This window comes from Anser brachyrhynchus (genome assembly GCF_964034855.1).
Source record: "Anser brachyrhynchus genome assembly, chromosome: 6".
In the NCBI taxonomy this organism is placed as follows: domain Eukaryota; kingdom Metazoa; phylum Chordata; class Aves; order Anseriformes; family Anatidae; genus Anser; species Anser brachyrhynchus.
The window spans coordinates 19,416,687-19,434,076 of record NC_137700.1 but is presented as its reverse complement, the minus strand read 5'-3'; the positions used below and the strand labels follow the sequence as shown (position 1 = coordinate 19,434,076).

General features: G+C 34.7%; 1 long non-coding RNA gene across 2 annotated transcripts in view; it reads left to right on the top strand.

The window, feature by feature from the left end:
• The first annotated feature begins 5,010 nt into the window (after positions 1–5,010).
• Positions 5,011–17,390, top strand: part of LOC308197309 — a 90,999-nt gene continuing 78,619 nt past the window's right edge. Inside the window, exons 1-3 of one of the 2 annotated variants that reach the window (XR_013952794.1) lie at positions 5,011–5,747; positions 6,601–6,697; positions 15,675–16,188. This is a non-coding gene — a long non-coding RNA (uncharacterized lncRNA). Of the gene's footprint in view, positions 5,748–6,600; positions 6,698–15,674; positions 16,189–17,390 lie in introns of those variants that run through there. The other variant, XR_013952793.1, reaches the window with a different exon arrangement.

Below are 17,390 nucleotides of genomic sequence, written 5' to 3'. Positions count from 1 at the left end.
GCAGACACTTACAGAAGGATCACTAATTAAACATGCAACCATATGCAAAATAAGCAAGGCTGCTGAGAGTGGCAAGAAAAAAGAGCATTGATTTTCCGAGTAGCAACTTTATGTTAATATTGTGTAGTTGACCTGGTGATCCTAATTACTCACTGAGACTTATTTTAATACATTGCATATTTTCAGTGAACAGTAAAGGAAATCAGTTGGAAATCAGTAGTAAATTTTGTCTGTCTTTTCTAATGCAAAAAATAGGTTGTGTGCACTTCCAAAATTATTTTGAATTTGTGTGCCCTTCTCTCCCATTTTCATTCAAAGGTTTTACCTGGTAGTTCTACAAGCTGTATATAGTTAACGAAACATAACTAACTTAACTTTGAACAAAGTCCTGAATGCTACTTGATAGTTGCTAAGTTACTGTGGCACCACATCAAACGTCCATTACACTTGAAATGAGAACTGTGACTCAAAATTGCATGAGTTTAACATCAAAAAGTGAGAAATACAATGATGTTTAAGTTTATTACCTAAATTAACTAATTTAAGCTAAATTAAGCATGGAAAATGCAGAAAGGAAATAGTACGTAAAGGTAGGTTTCCGTGAAGAAAATTGATCTTCAGCTTAAGCAGTACAGGTTTTATGTCCTTGTAATTCTAAAAACAATGTTTGAAGGCTATAAAATTTCATGCAGATGTCATCATCATGGACTTCCCTCTTTTTTAATTCAAGTTTTATAATATTAATGCAGTTATCAATATAAAATTTAGGAATGTTATGTTTTTCCAAGAAAATATTTAGCTTTAGCGTAAGCTTAGTGTAATTTTGATTAAATTAAAATGTTGAGTCAAAAGTTAAGTGAAGGTAGTAAATGGGAGGCTGGAAAAATGCAGTGTCTCTTTGTTTAGTGTTTCGGCTACCCAAGTTTACAGAACTCTTTCATGCTGCTTTCTTAAGTAAGATTGTAGCATAGGGATGCATTGAAGCAAGCACAAATGCTTCAAAGGGAAGATACAATTCTGGAAATTCCTATGTGCTTAAGTATTATTTACCATGAGAGTGTCTGACAGAAAACCATTACAAGTCACTGCAAGTTTTGTGTAAATACCTGGCTGTATCCAGCAGCCAAGACATGAAAATTTAAGTGCACTTCTGCACTTCTTTGGTGTCTGCCTTTGCAGAGACAAAGCTCACGTAGGAGCCCAAAAAAAGTACATAACCTAGAGGAAGGAAGCAAAATAAGTTACAAAAATAAAAACTGAGCAATAGAAATCATTAAGTCTGTTGCTATAGAAATGAATGTGTAAGTAAAAAGGAAGAAAGGGAAATGGGAAGGCACTTTTGTTTATAGTAAGCCATCTAATGGATATGCTTAAAGGATTCCTGAGAATATTTTGCATTTCTTCTGTGTTACCTAGATGAGAATAGACTGCATATATCGAAAAGCTTCCAAAATTGGAAAAATTTTCAAAAATTTGAAATAAATATTTCACAAATACATACACTTGGAGGTCATAGACAGGAGCCATGTTTTCCATAAGGGACAGGAAGGAAAATTAGCAACAGAAGAAGCAGTTATTTCTGGGAAATGAAAGATTTCTTTGTTTCTATATTCATCATAGTGACAGGGAAACATGCCAGAAATGAAGGGAAACTTCCTGGGAGAAAAAAAGAAAAATAAAATAAAGGGTGATGCCAGATCAAGTAAAAATTAAATTAGTTTAATTAAAAACTGAGAAATTCCCAAAAGAATCAGATTGAGTCTGATGTCTGGAATTTTTATTTATTCTTGCAGAAGAGTAGATCTGTCTTTAAAATTATTACTAGTCCTATACAAAAAGACAGAACAAGGAATTTTTTCAATTCCTGAGTCACTCTCCAACTTTTCTTCCCTAAAAGTTATTGCAAACCATAAGTAAAAAGTTACAAAAGAATGGGAGAAATGGTACAACAGAAAATGTCATTATAACAGATAGTTTAAATGTGTAAGAAAATTTGGCCAGAGGTCAGTTTTAACCTAAGATGTTTAGTTCACACTTAGTAAGCAGAATACTAAAACATTGAATTATAAACATTTCTAACTTTGTTGGTTTCTTTAGTGAGAGATTCGGTTTGACTGCTGTGGTTTTGCCTTACTTAAGGGCAAAAGAGGACAGTACCTGGTTATAATGTCATATAAGCAAAAATTTTATTCGCTTTCCTCTGTTCTGTGACTTCTTTGTTACACCTCCAAACCAAGAAACCACTAGCCCATACGTTATTTTTGTCCTATTAAAAATTAAAGGGTGGATAAAATACATTAAGCAAACCCAAGAAAATTCTCAAGAACACTTCAAAAATTACGAAGAAAAAGAAATTTGTAGGGTACGGAGTAAGTGGGTTTGTGAGGTGGCAGAAAATACGTATTGCCTGCATAGAGACTAACGTGTGAGCAGAGTTAAAACTTAATGGGCATATCCTCAGTTTTGTCACTAGCTGAAGTTAACGATGCTCTAACAGTTTGGATGCTCGGGGAATGTAGGTTGAGAGATACTAGGCTAGAGAAGAGGTTAAGTAGGTTATAGCAGAGCTGGATCAGTGTCTGAGGTACGAGGAAGCCAAGAACGTGAATTTGAATCCAAACGTGTTCTCTGCTGATGCTTTGCAAATCGCTTTTTGGATCCAGACCAAAGGGGGTATTACTTGAATGCCAATCCAGCCAAGCTCAATTCAGGTGGGAAATTACAGCTGGAATTCTTGGATTTTTATTTTGTTACAGAAGGGCTCCTTTCTCCATAAATATTTATGGCTATAAATAGAAATACATTATAATCTTTATGATATTTTCAGTCACCCATATTCAGAAAGAAATGACAAATTTCTGAACAAAACCATTCTGTTTTAAAACCAGCCTTTTGGGCTTCAGTATGTTTATGTGTAGTAACTTTCTGAAGACACGATTGATTGATACAGGCATTTAATATCTCAGCTTCCATTCTTTCCATGTTCTTAAGGGGTATGCTAACTACAGCTTTCAGAGACTTCAGCAGTTAATAACATCAATAGACAAAGTACCCTCTTAATATCCGACTGCATGCATTTTCTCAATAAAGTTACAATTTCAGCAGAAAAAAAACACGTAGATTAAAAGGAAACACCTGCTCCTGTAAATTACTCTGCTGCAGGTACCAACCCAGGAGACTCTGCAGATGGCTCTGTGTTTGCAAACCTGACCTCAACACCCCTTCATCAATCTCTGGCTGATTGATTCTCTCCGAAGTAGAGCACACCATATCCCAAGGTACTAGAAGACACCTTTGAATTAGTCCCAGTCAGAATACCAATTAGTTGATGCTTTTGTTTCATTTCAGAAGTTCTTAACAAAGGATTTAATTGTCTTATCAAGCACTAGCACTGACTGAAATGCAGTACAGTCAGGCAGTTCCAGGAAGAATTACAAATGTACTTCAGGAGGTGTAACCTTTGCTACATTTCCCTGATAACTAGGAGTGTGGGTTAAACTGTGCTATGCCCTAGGATTATGAGGTAGAGAAAAAGAAGGCAAAATCTTGACCTGTAAAATGGTTCAAAATGACTTCATCTCCTGCCAGCTGAGAAAAAATAAAAGAGTTCATGAAGTCTCTATATTCATTGTCTTTTCTCAACTGTTTCCAGTCATCTTACTTCTCGTATTGAGACCTGACACTGATCATACCAGTCTTTTCTTAACAGAGACAAACTTTCTCATGTCATCCAGCGTGTGCCTATGCAGAAGCCATATACAATATATTGAGTCTAATCTAATTAATTCATCCTTTTTCTTTACAGAAGAATTCATTAAAATCCTTTCTGGAAAATAAAATAATCCTTCTGATAAAAATAGATACCTGTTTGTGTTCCTATTTTGTCACCCATCCAATGCAAAACTCAGAAAGACACCAAGTGATGGTTGCAGTGACATGTTTTGAGCTTCAGTGATATCAGTAAAATATTTGGATTTGTTTCCTTTCATTGATCAATTTGAATTTTACACCTTTGTTCTATGAATGACTGATTTGCATTGAATGGCTTAAAGAAGGTATGTGCTTTCCCTATAGAAAAAGATACAGAGAGTAAGGGAATTTGCATATGGTTTGCCAGAATTCTTTGTAGTTTCAGACTCTTCAGATTTCTGTCTTGGATTATTAGGTAATTTTGGTAAGTGCATTTCATAGATGCGTAGGTGTAAGACCATTATCTAATCTGTTGACCTGAATTCATATCACAGACAGTAATATTCCACAAAGTAATCTATGCACCAAAGTCAATACTTTATGAGTTGGGTATAGTAGAAAGACGTCCAAATTTAATATAAAAACGTAAGTTTATGAAGAATCTATTCTATTTCTTAGTAAAAAGTCTAGGAAATGTCTGTGTTTTCTGTTGAAAATATATGTCATGTTTCCAGTTCATGGTTCTTGAACTTTGTGCTCCAGGTATTGGATCATGTTGTTTTTTCTGTTAGATTAAGTAGCTATTGCTGTAAAGTTTACATTCCCAACATTTTGATGTTGTAGAACTTGGGCTGAAAATTCTCCTGGTGTTTGATTCTAAAAGCATCACTGATTTTTTTAACTGATAGGACTTTTATTCACTGCATATTTTTCAGCCAGTCTGGATTACAAAAGTATAGTTGTTACCATGCTCAGATGTTTTGTGAGCTATAAGGAAAAACAATGTAATACTTACCTTTTTGATTCTGTATATGAATCAAAAAGTATATGAAGAAGACCAGTTGCAATAGAAAAACATAGCTGGCTGACTACATTTTTTGCATCAGGAATTAAAGTCTGTGAGTAGGTGATGACACGTGCAATTAAATAAACAAGATTGTCATTTATTTTCTACGTTTAAAAGCACATCTGTTTAACAGGAGTGGCCGAATAATTAATTAATTAATTGAAATTTCTACCACAACATTAACAAAGGCTGAGCAAACTTCCTGAACCTCAGGTTTGGATCATTCAAGAGAAAATGCCAGTAAAATCTGATACAATGCTGTCACTTGAGATTCTTAGTATCTCTAAATAAGGAACGAAGAGAAACAACTAGCTTCATGGGAGAACAATAAAACATATAAGAAGCTTTTTGATACTGAATACTCAATCCTTGTTCTATATACATTGGATGAAGTGATTTTTTTGCTTTTCTTCTATTTGGGTTTTATCAATTTTTGTTCTCTTGTACCTCATGGGAAACATTGTCCTTTGTGCATTCTAAATCCAGCATTATATATGACCAATCACTACGTTAAGTGTTCCTTTATTCACAGCCAGCTCTAGTACTAGCTTTTAGAATATATCTGTCACATCTAATTCATTAGAGTTTGGAAATGTGACACTTGGGAGATTTGAAAATCTGAAACATCACATGTTACTATGTGCCTAAATAGAACGTCTTAATCTTTCAGGATTGCATTTCTTTTGATGGAAAAACCTCTGTGGCGTCCTGCTGTCCATTTGGACAAAAGAGCAGATGTGTTATATGTGTGTATGCTGTGTGCTCATCTGTCTAGGGCAGGATGCAAAACAATATAGCTACCGAAGTTCCTAGTTAAGTTGGAAGGCATTAAGTGCAACATCAGGCCTTATAGTTAATAGTGTAAATTTTACTTAAATTGAATGTGGATTACTTAATTTTCATAACAGCTTAATTATAAAGTCAGAATGTAATGGTAAAGTACCATCAAAAATGAAGATGTGTGTATATATGTTTGTGTGAATATACAAAAGTAAGTGTGTATATATGTATACAACAATCTGTTTTAATGTTTCCTTTTCTTTTATCTCTGTTTATGATCCTTGCCATCTCTCAGAAAGTTTCAAATTTCAGCAAGGAAAGATAATCTTATTATCATATTTTTAATTTTTTTTTTAAATAAGTAAAAATATGCATATGGAAAATAGAAAGACTTAACACGTGCCCTCCCAGAAAAGATGAATGCTATTCTTTCATTAAATCAGTCACTGTCTGGTTCACACTAAAATCATTATGAACTGAGGTCCTAGATGGCCAAGTCTTACAGCTATTTTTAACTTGGCACATTTGTCTAGTCCTGTTAACTACAGTGGTATTACATAAACATGTAAGCTTAAGCATATATGTAAAATTAGTATATGGAACATCTAATAAGAATTCTCATCTTCTTTACTAACAGGCTTTTTGAAGGACAATATTTAACGTTCTAAAACATATTATGGAGTATTTAGATGATAACTACTATACAGTAGTAAAAGAAAAGTTCAATTTGCAGTAGAGTATTTTAAAATATAGTATAGCCTTATAGACACAAAATGATGCCATGAGAGAGGATTTTTAATTTAGAAAAATGATATATATCAAAAGCATTTGATCCATTGTTCAAATATTTTAGTTAATTTTTAAAATACTTTTGACTCATTGAAAATGTCACTTAGCTAACAATTTTTACAAATATACTCTGAAATGAGTGAATTCTTCTATTTCCTTTTTATGAAGCAGCATTTGACAGTTTAGGCCCTTGAAAATGTTATTGAAAATACTGTAACTTCTTATTTGTATGTATGTCTTTGAATGGCAATATTTATTTTTTGTATTTTTTTCAGGGTGAAAGTTGAAAGTTAAGAATACTTCCACATAAATACGTGGACTGTGTGGCTCTTACCCCAGAAATGCTGTTGTGAAATATTCTGAAAGCTGATGGTAAGTACATTTACGTAGCAGTTTTCTAAGTATATGAAGTGAAGGGTAATAGACAAAAGTCTCATTTATTTAACAGCTTTGACCCATTAGGGGCTTTTAAATCATGCACCACTGACTTCAGGGTTGGTGTTGTCAAGCTACTTACAGATCCAAGTTAAATCAGGCATTTCATATTTTTGCCCTCATTCTCTTTTGTTTACCAGCAGGAGACAAGGTATTTAATTAGTTTTGGGGCATTTATAATCTCCCCTGGGCCAGCTCCAGCCACAATGCTGGACGCCACTTCTGAGTTAATTTCAGTCAGACCAGCCCCTCCGGTACAACATATGGGTAACCTATAAGCCTTTAGCAAAAGTTGCAACTGAACTATTAGAGGGGTGGGACCTCCCTGCTGGGAAAATACAGTGCAACAAAGCCAAAAGAGGCCAGCATCACCAGTGGAGGTCAAGGCAACACTTAGACCAAACAGCATCTGGCAAACTGTGCCAAGTAGAAATCAATAAGAAGCAGGGCAGTGGGTAGTAATTTTATGCCTGTTTGCACAAGAAAATAGCTCCTCCTGAACTGAAAAAATAATAATAAAAAATTATGAAAAGCTTGCACCATCTTTTGTCATCACCCTCTCCACTGTTGCTTTATATATTTTTATTCCAGTCAGTAGACTGAATGGTACAATTTATACATATTTTGGGCAGACAACATTAGTCACAGCATTAGTTATGTTTCTGAAGATGAAGAGTTTTGAGTGTCTTCTTCCGACTTGGCTAGGTACCCAATGTATAACTGCAATTCATTTCCAAAGTGCATTACATTCTCTTCTTCATATTACGGTAAGTCAAAGATTTTGAAAAGGAAAAAATAAGAAAATTCCGTATACTATAAACTGTAGATCCCAGCCACTGTAAATTGGTGCAGCTCAGCCCACCTGAATCCTTCCTTTACTCTTCATCATCTTTTATTCTCACATTCTGTTCCTGCCTATATCTCTCCTTCTATCTCACCTTATGGCTCTTATTTTTCTCCATTGTCTTTCTTTGCTTTTTCTCTTTCCCTGAAATTCCAAATGCTGGTGTTTATCTTAAATAATATAAATTGACTGCCATTGAATTCAGTGGGATTACTCAAAGCTTTAAACATACTCAAGTCTTTACAAGTTCATGACACAAGACTTCATATTTTACCCCTCATAGACCTTCGTGCTGGTGCACTGTTCTGATTCTCAGGGCAGGGACAATTCTCCACATTTTCTAGTTGTTAAGATCCCTTGTCAAGAAGTATTTATATTTTCAAAAAATTCAACGCTTATTTTCATACTTTTCCTGCACATTAATTCTTTTTGAGTGAAGCATGTTGCAGATTGTAAAGCTTTTATGGTATAGAAATGACGCACTAATAGCATTTCATAAATAGATTGATGATGCTGTAACACCCACTTACAGGTCTCATTAGTGTTCCGTGGTTATAGGTGCAGGGGAGATGTCAACTTTGGTCTGAGGGATCATGATGCTTCTTGATACAGAAAAGAATAGACTGTAGACAATGACTTTTCACTGCAGGAAAAAAATACAGACAAAATGAATGCTCTATCACTTTGCTGGACAGAATAATAAGCAGAATGTAGAGAGCATTATTGGTCCTGTCCATGGGGGGCTGCTGTATGAGAAAAAAAAGAACTCGTGAGAAGTCAAGTGGACTAGCTGTTGGCATCCAGAGAGAGAAATGGTGCTTCTACTCTTAGAGACTGCTACTTTGTGACACTTATAAATTACATAGAAAAGTTTTAACAAAATAGCTAAAATGCTGGAAGTGTTTTTTTGGTTCTGCCTTTGAAGTATGTCAAGCTATTTGCCTGACCAAAAGAAGTATGTGCATGCAGTTTGTTCGTTCGTTTTTAAATAGGAATTTTTCTGCTGATGTATCTGGGAAACTCGCATGGGAGCACATTCTTACACTGCTGTGTTTTAATACCGTGAAGAACCTTTTATAACTTCCTTTTTCTATTCCTCTTTCTTCCCTCAATAGTAAACAGAAAACTCCACTAGTGTAACAGCTGTCTCTTCCATGGCTGTGATAAAATAAGTTAATTGACAATGCAGAGTCTACAGTAGTGTTTGAGCAGCTTTAGTTTTCTCAGCAAGATAATCCCAACATGTTAAGAGAAAAAGGTATATGAGAAAAAAACAAGTTGTCTTTTCACGCATTGATAATTAATCATTTTCAGTAGCTAGCTTGAGAAAGCCCTAATGCCACACAGCTGTAAGAACCTGCTACTGCATTGTCTGCAACATATAGTTAGCATTGTTACCTATGGACTTGTGAAAGCTGGAAATCACTGCTCTCAGCAAAGTCCAAGTAAAATGCATTGTTACTGATTAGCAAGTCAGTTGGATATAGGCATATTGGAATTGGAAATTATAGTATTTAGCATTTTAGGTAAAGGTGTGCACATATTATTTAGGATGAATATTGATAAACGTAATATGCTGAAAAAAAAGTATAGGTACTTCTGGGGAAGTCATTTCATTCCAGGATGAAATTCTGAACTGTCTGTCAGCATAGTTAGTTACCTGCTCAGTTTCTCTGTTTAGGAATTCTTACAGCTTTTGTTCTGAATTCCAAATCAAAAATCAATTTTAAGGGCTAATTTGTTAATGATCTTGGTATTCTTTGTCTAATTAGAAAAAAAAGAAAGAAAAGAACAACTAAAACTCTTTTTTTTTTAACAGTAATTATTTGCAATAAGATCAATGTACTTTTTATGGCATAGGAAATAGGTAATGTAGGAATTCCAGGATAATATAGCAGTCATATGCATTATGCATATGAGTACCATTACATGATTCAGATGTGCAAATCTAATAGCTTTTCTGTGGTCCTAAAAGAAAGATCCTGCCTGCCCTTCTACTGTTCTCAGCCAGGTGGTCCCACAAACACACCAAGACCTACTTGACTGACTACATGGTGAACTGATTCAACTTACTAACCCAGCAGAAAATCAATCCTTAAGAAATTTTTCTGATGGGTATGAGAGAGAAATGGCTTACTGTGTAGTCATGTAAGCATCAGAATGTGCAGAGGGAGAGTATAACCACAACTTCCTGTTGGACAGTCTCAAGCTGTTAGATCAGCTCAGCTGTTGAGCCTGACTGTACTCTGCACTGCCTGGTTGACTGAGATGGCTCTAATTTCTTCAGTCTCTGACTAAATTTATGTAAACTCGCAGTATCCACAGTTATGTTGCAGAAAGATTGACAAATTACTACTTATTGTGTGGAAAGATATCTTCTTGCATTTGTTTTGAACCTCATTATAATTAACATCATTTGATGCACTTCAGCTCTATATTAGAGGAAGGAATGGAGAGCCGATTCTTAAGCACCCTCTCAATACAGCTCTTAGTTTTGCCAACATCTCTCATATCTCCCCTTTGCAGTCTCTTTTCCAGTCTAAGGAGTCCGTTCTCATTGAGTTGTCCCTTCTATGAAATCCATTCCATACCTTTGATCACCTGGAGCACTCTTCTCTTGATCATCCTTGCTTGCTGTTTAGAAGATCCCTTTCTTTGATTTTTCATAATTTTGTTAAACCAGTCAGAAATTTTCATCTTTGGACATCTGCCTCAGGCTGAATTGGTTGAAAAGTTTGACTGAATTGTAGCAGTTTTCACTGATATTGTAAGTTGACCTATTTGTTTATATTAGTGGAATAAAAGGGCATAGACTATTATTTTGTCTCTTACCATGACATATATCACACCTAAAGTAGTGAAGCTGTAGAGCAGCATACCTCTGTAAAGTCTGTGCCTACAGTTTCTGCTGTCTCTGCTTCCATGCAGCCACGTGGTACTGCCACTTCCTTTGCACTGAATCAAATGATTGTGTGATTTTCATTTAAATCAATTCAGCAAACGTTCGTGGTAGAGAGCTGTACTGCAATGTAAGAAAGAGTATGTTTTCCACAGAGTAGGCCTGGGGAACTGACTCACCCTACAGCTGCACGATAGCTTACCTTGCCAGTGTTTGGGAGTAAGCAAGACACTAGGGATAGGAAAGGAGTAAGAGTACCTGTTTTAGTAAAAACCCAAAGTTTCAGCATGCAAGATGTAACATCAAATCACACCCTCTGCTAAGATGAGATGATGCTTTATCTTTGTTGTTTGAGATGGTGTGACCATAACTTTTGATTGAGGAACACCTTGAGCTCATTTTCCTGTTAAGTTTTGGTTCATCCATTCTATTTAACAAGCTTAGTATTTTTTGTTTTGTTTTCTTTGTAACATTGGTATTGCTGGAATGTCAGGGCTCTCATTAAATTTATTTACGTTTATACGCTTTTGAAAATAGGCAAATAAATCCAAGTTCACATATGCTGGTTCATCGCTTGCTGAGCTTTGGTGCCACCATATCTGCAGAATCCATTTGTAATCTGTCAAAGGTTTTTCGTTGTTGTTGCTTTAGCAGTACACAGTGTTGCAATATCCTACTAAGTTTATTTTCATGAGGTGTATAGTTATATATATATATATGTATGTAATAGTAATCATTATTCAATATATAATATAGGTGGGAAACAGGTTCAAAACATGTTCCTCTGCTGCCATGATAAATGAGCTCCTTCTCTATTTTTATGTTTTTTTTTTTTTTTTCCTGAGGTTTTTAATCCCCCAGTTGTATAAGCATGCTTTAAAACAAAGTTATATTAAAAGACTGCTCTGTGTAGGATCACCTGAAGGGAAGCTACTTAAGTAAGATAGTGTGGCATAGAAAAGGGTGAATATCAAGGAGAAATGACTAAATTGAGAAGAAACAATAGTTGGAGGGTAGTATGGTAAGTAGACCGATAAGTGTAGCTGGTAGACTTTCTTGTTGAACTATTGAAGGAAAAGCTCACCCCAGAGAGTATTTAGAGAAAAATGAAATGTTGTAAGAACATGTATAAAAAGGTGCACACTACGATGTTGGGAAGCACTAGGAGAAACTATTGTAAACTCATCTTACTGCTGTAGATTGCTATTCAACTTCCCAATATGAATTAGTGTCTAAATTTTCCTTTAGCATACAACATTCACTTCAGATTTGTTCTGTTTGACAATAGTCCTACAGCTGTGATAGGGGAAACAATGTAAATATAACCAAGGAAGGAAAATACATTATTCCTTACACCACAGATTGCTAGCCTGTCTTGTGAGCCGAGTCGAATATTACTAGAGACTGAGCCCTTAAGGATAGTCGCATTTTGGTAGTTACCCACCTGCTATTAATTAAGCAGCATACGGCATGCCAGTCTTTCAGCTTTTCTCTGAATAAACTACCTTTGAAGATCCTACAGTTGTAAGAAATCTCAATGAGGCTTTTAGAAAGGATGTACCTGAAATGAAATTGTGAGATCTGGCTAAAAGGAAGAGGTAAGATTCTTGCTTTGATGTATTGTTTGTATATGCTGTTTTAGTACAACTAGAGGAGAGAGGGTGTTCAGGAAATAGATTTTAACCAGAAATGTTACTCTCACTTCATTTCAAAATTAGTAGTTAGCCAGAGTCATTCCCCTACAAAAGCAATTAAATTGTGTTTTTCATAGTAATACAGGTGGAGGATATCAAGTTCCTCTTAAAGGGTGCAGCATGAGTTACTAACTTGGATATCTAGCAGAAAACTTTTAATGTTTTTCTGTATCTAGTCCTAAATTCTGAACCTAGTTCATTTCTCAATGGACTGAAACTATCCCTTGTTTTCCTAGTATCAGTGGTGACTTAAAGGTGATATAATAATTTGGTTTATGAAAGAAAAATCATTCTTACCTGCCTCTCTTTTTTTTCTCTGACAAAAAACACAACATTTTGATTTAAAATATCATTTTGGAATTAAAATGTGCATCAAGAATAATGCTGCTAGGGTCACGGAGCAGCTCTAAATTTGTATTTGCATAGTAAGAGATTCAGAGATTGAAATCTGAGTGAGCAGAACTTCTTCCTGGTGATTTTAATGTTTCTTCTGGCTTTAAATTACATTATGACAGAACAAAATAAGAGTAGAAGGGAAATTCTTGAGAAATCATAGATGTATGGTAGAGATGAAACTAGCATAAACGGGGATGCAGACATTTTTTAGTACCACATGCAGCAATATATCACACTAGAACATATTATTAGTTTTCTGCAAACTGATATAAATATCTTGAGAATTGTTTGAAAGATAATTTAAAATAATAAGATCTCAGAGAAATTATTAAAAATAAATGGAAGAGGGAGTAGAATTACTTAAGTAATACTCAAGACAAGATGAAATATTGAGAAAAACAAGCCAGGTGATGGAAACCTGGGAAAATTTCACTGATAGCCTTTCTGTTATTGACTGAGCAATAAAGCAGTTTGTTTTCTAGCTTGAGATGATGTATTTTCATATAGCTAATGGACTATGCAAATGAATTAAATTAATTGGTGTGGATAAGACCCTAAAAATCAATTTTCTGTGGAAAAAAATAGCCTTTTCATATAAGCATAAGTGTTTTTCCTTGTGCACATCATCAAATAAAAGCAATTATATTCTCAAATAAATTTATTTCTCTGTTAAAAAGCAGAAACTTTAAAAAAAAAAAAAAAGTGTCACAAAAAAGAGGCATTTTGACCTGCCAAGAAATAATTTTTAGCCTCACTTGTAAGTCATAAAATCCTGTTAGGGGGTCTTTGTAAATCCAGATGAACTTAGGCCCTTATCCTGTGATTTTTATACTAAGTCATATAAAGTGAAATTACACTTTGTTTAGGAAGAGAGATAAATCACAGCTTCTCTCAGGAGGTTATACCAATGTGTTAGTCAAAGCATGATAATCGTGGTGAATCAGATAGAAAGGGGGAAAAATAACAGTATATTTTATTCCACTAATGAATAGTAAAATAGTGAACGACAGTATAGTTTTTAGGAACTGTGATTTTCAGTATATTTGAAGTCTTTGTAATTCATACTTGCAGGACATTAAATTAGAAATGCTTTTTGTATTTCTGGTATGAAGTTAACAGCACTGTTTTAACACTGATTTATTACTAGTCTGAATTGAGTAATAGCTATCCCATGAGAATGCACAATATTGATTAACTTAATAAAGGCCTTAATTTTATTTTATTCTTCTACATTAAAAATCCCTTGAGATTCATTTTAAACAATAAAAGATTTGACTAAAATTTATTTGTGCATAATAGGTTGCAATACTAAAATATGCTGCAGCAATAGCATGAAGATCAGACTTGTATTTTTTTTCTGCTGCACATGCATTACTTCCCATGAAGAGTCTTCAGAAAAATAAATACTTAGTAAGTTCTAATTGCTGATCTTTCTGCAAGAGACATAGGGTTATGCAGTTTTCTGAAAGATGCTGTTATTAACTCTCACACGCACTTAAGTAAACAGAAATTGTCATTCAGAAAGTAATGTTTTAATGTGTGGTAGTATTTTTTTATGTTTGGGAGAACATCTGTCAATGCACACAAATAGGAATGTTGAACATTACCATGAAATGTGATAAAGTTGTGCTACTTTAAAAATTGAAGATGTGTCATACATTTTGATAATGGAATAATGGAGACTCCCTACCCCAACTATCATCTCTGTTCAAGACCATTAGGATTCAGAATATTAAGAGCAGAGCAACTGGGCGTAACAGCCCACGTTCAACATCTGTCATGCTGGAGTCCATTAGTGTTCAATTGCATCCTATTGTTTTTGGATTATTCAACCTCATTTCATTGTCATTGCTTCTGCTAGGGATTAATCAGCTGTTTACAACCACACCAAGTTTTAGAGTCATAATGAAAACAATTGAGCCATAGTTCTAAATAAATATACAGTATTCAGCCTCTAATGAAAAAAATAAGTAATTTATGAATGCTGGTAACAGTTTAATTAAGTTTGAAATCAATACAGATAATAAATCTGTGTGTGACAGGTTTTTTTGTTTTTTTTTTAACATTCTGTGTTTATCATAACATGATCATATGATGTTTCCTTGTAGGTTCATGTAGATTATGGTTTTAATAGTATAAGTACAGTAAAACAGAGATGTTTTGATTATACTGTGTGCGTGAATGGTTCCTTCACTATCGGTACAGTTAATAGCAGAAATGGTCTCTTACCAGCAAGCAGATTCTTTTTTTCACATCTTTTATTCTCCTTACCTACTTAAGGATATTCCTAAGAAACATTTTATGTTTAAAACCACATAAATATGCATGTGTAGTTTATGCACAGTACATTAAAAAGGACAGTTTTCAGACTATTTGTATGCATGTGTTTTTGCATGTCTATATCACAACCTCTCCAAATACTTTTACAATTATTCTTAGATAAATCCATAGCTACATTTTAACTGTTTAAATATTTTCTAAATTATTTTCATAACATCACTGACATGGAAATATATAATCCCAGTTTTTCTCAAGATACTGCTCTCTGCAATGGAGTGTACTTGAATCCTAAAGGGTTTCTGATAATTTCAGTCTTCTTTCAGCACTGTATAGTGCAACACAGTAGTATTCTCTGCCATCTATCACCAAGCTAATTTCTCCTCTATTTCATTAGAACGATTATTTTTTTTAGCCCTAATAATATCTAACTAGAATTTTCAAATAGGTTAATGTATGAATACTGCAATGCACAGTGAGAGGTTTTTTTTTTCCTGAGTTGCAACAGATTATCCATTGAAAGAATCTTTTGCTTAACTGCCTAGAGTCTTGTGGGGCCAGCCAGACACTGCTCCAGATGGCAAGTTGTTAGGGCTGGACAGAATGGCTTTGGAAGACTTCTCAACAGATGAAGGCTGTAATGTTCGGGTTTTACTGTTTTTTTTTTCCGTGTAGTTCCCAGGGTGGGAAGGTACTGGGATAGAAGCAGAGTGCCGCCCGCCCACCTGCTACCACCTGTTTAGCTTTTGCAGTTTCTATAAAGCCTCTTCTTGTCTGTAAGACATGATCATTGCTTACCGGCAGGAGTCAAGAAAGGAGAGATTTTTGTTACGAAGTTATGTCTTCAGATTGCAACAGTTTATCATTTCAAAATACTCTCCTACGCTGAATCAGAACTTTTTTCATTCAGAATGGCCATTGGAAGTGATGTGTTTTTAATTCAGTAAGATCCTTGGATTAAAAGGACTGTCTTCTTCAGTAACTCATATTTTGAGAATGGAGATTTCTTTGTTTTCTATCTCTCTGAGTTCACAGAAATGAAAAGAATGAAAGCATAAGGCATTGAAAACTCTTTATTCTTTCATTAAGCAATAAGAAGCAATTTTCAGACACTTCCGGAAGAGCCAGAAGACCTTTTGTTTTGTTATTCTTTGATGCTAAGAAAAATATCTCCTCATTGCTGTTTGGAAGAAGACTCGAGAGGTACACAGGCTAGTCATAGGAGTGCCTTCCACTACCACTGTTCAGGTGCTTCATTTTTAAAAAGTTTTTTTTTGTGTGTGTGTGTTTGTGAAGCTACAACTGTAAATCAAATATGAAAACCTGTAAATCCAGTAATTTGGATTCAGGTGTAGAATCAGACAGCCAGTGTGGAAGTGGACCAGGCTGTGTTGTGAAGTGCAGTTCAGAAAGGATGGAGAACGCTGCCAAGAGAAGATTGGCTGCCAATGCGAGGGAGAGAAGACGGATGCAAGGACTGAACACAGCCTTTGATCGTTTGAGAAAGGTGGTTCCACAGTGGGGTCAGGATAAGAAGCTCTCCAAGTACGAGACCCTTCAGATGGCTTTGAGTTATATCATGGCTCTAACAAGAATACTTGCTGAAGCAGAAAGATACAGTACTGAAAGAGAATGGATAAGACTTCACTGTGAACACTTTCATCCAGAGAGCTACCACCATTATACGGGACAAAAAATGGCAACGGACAGTGATCCTTACGCACAGCGAATATTCAGCTATCACCCTGATCACTTTCAAATAGCTAATTAGAACTTATTATGAACTAAGAATATGCAGCAGGCCAGATGTGTAATTTAATAATTAGCAAGAGTTAATCTGCTTGAATAAGGTAATATTGGCATTATAATAGCTCATTTGTGTTTGCATCTTACACTACTTTGACAAAATAAATTTGCTTTGAGAACTTTAAATCAATATACATTTAAGAAGATTGAATTTATTTAATGCTGATGGAAAGCGTAGTTTTAGTTCAGCATCTTTCAGGCAGTTGCTTGCTAGTTCATTTGACTCCTTTAAATAATGCTTTTTCTTTGTTAATCATGATTCATGACAGTATTTTCTACCAGTCACAGGACAAATTGACCCATGGTGTGACTGTATAGAATAACACTAGAAATGAATTTAATTCCATGTTTTATTTTTGCATCAGCTTTAAAGTAATTCTTTGTTTTACTTTCATATAAATGGCTCCCATGGGAAAAGTTTTATAATGTATTGGAGTTCTAGTCCTCAGAGAACTAACTTTCTTAAACTTTGTAAGTTTGACATATGGGTTCCAAAGTTGCGTAGGTTTGCTTTAATCCAACTTATGTTGTATCTTGTATGCTCGAAAAAGAGCTAGTTGCAAGTCATGAAAAGAATGGTTTTATTTTTAGTGGATGTAAAAGCACATATTATTATATACTGCAGTGAATGCTCGTGTGAAAACAATCTAAATTTCTAGATTTTTGTAGAGTTTGTGTTTGCATTTTATTTTTTAATTTTATGTTATCTGGAAA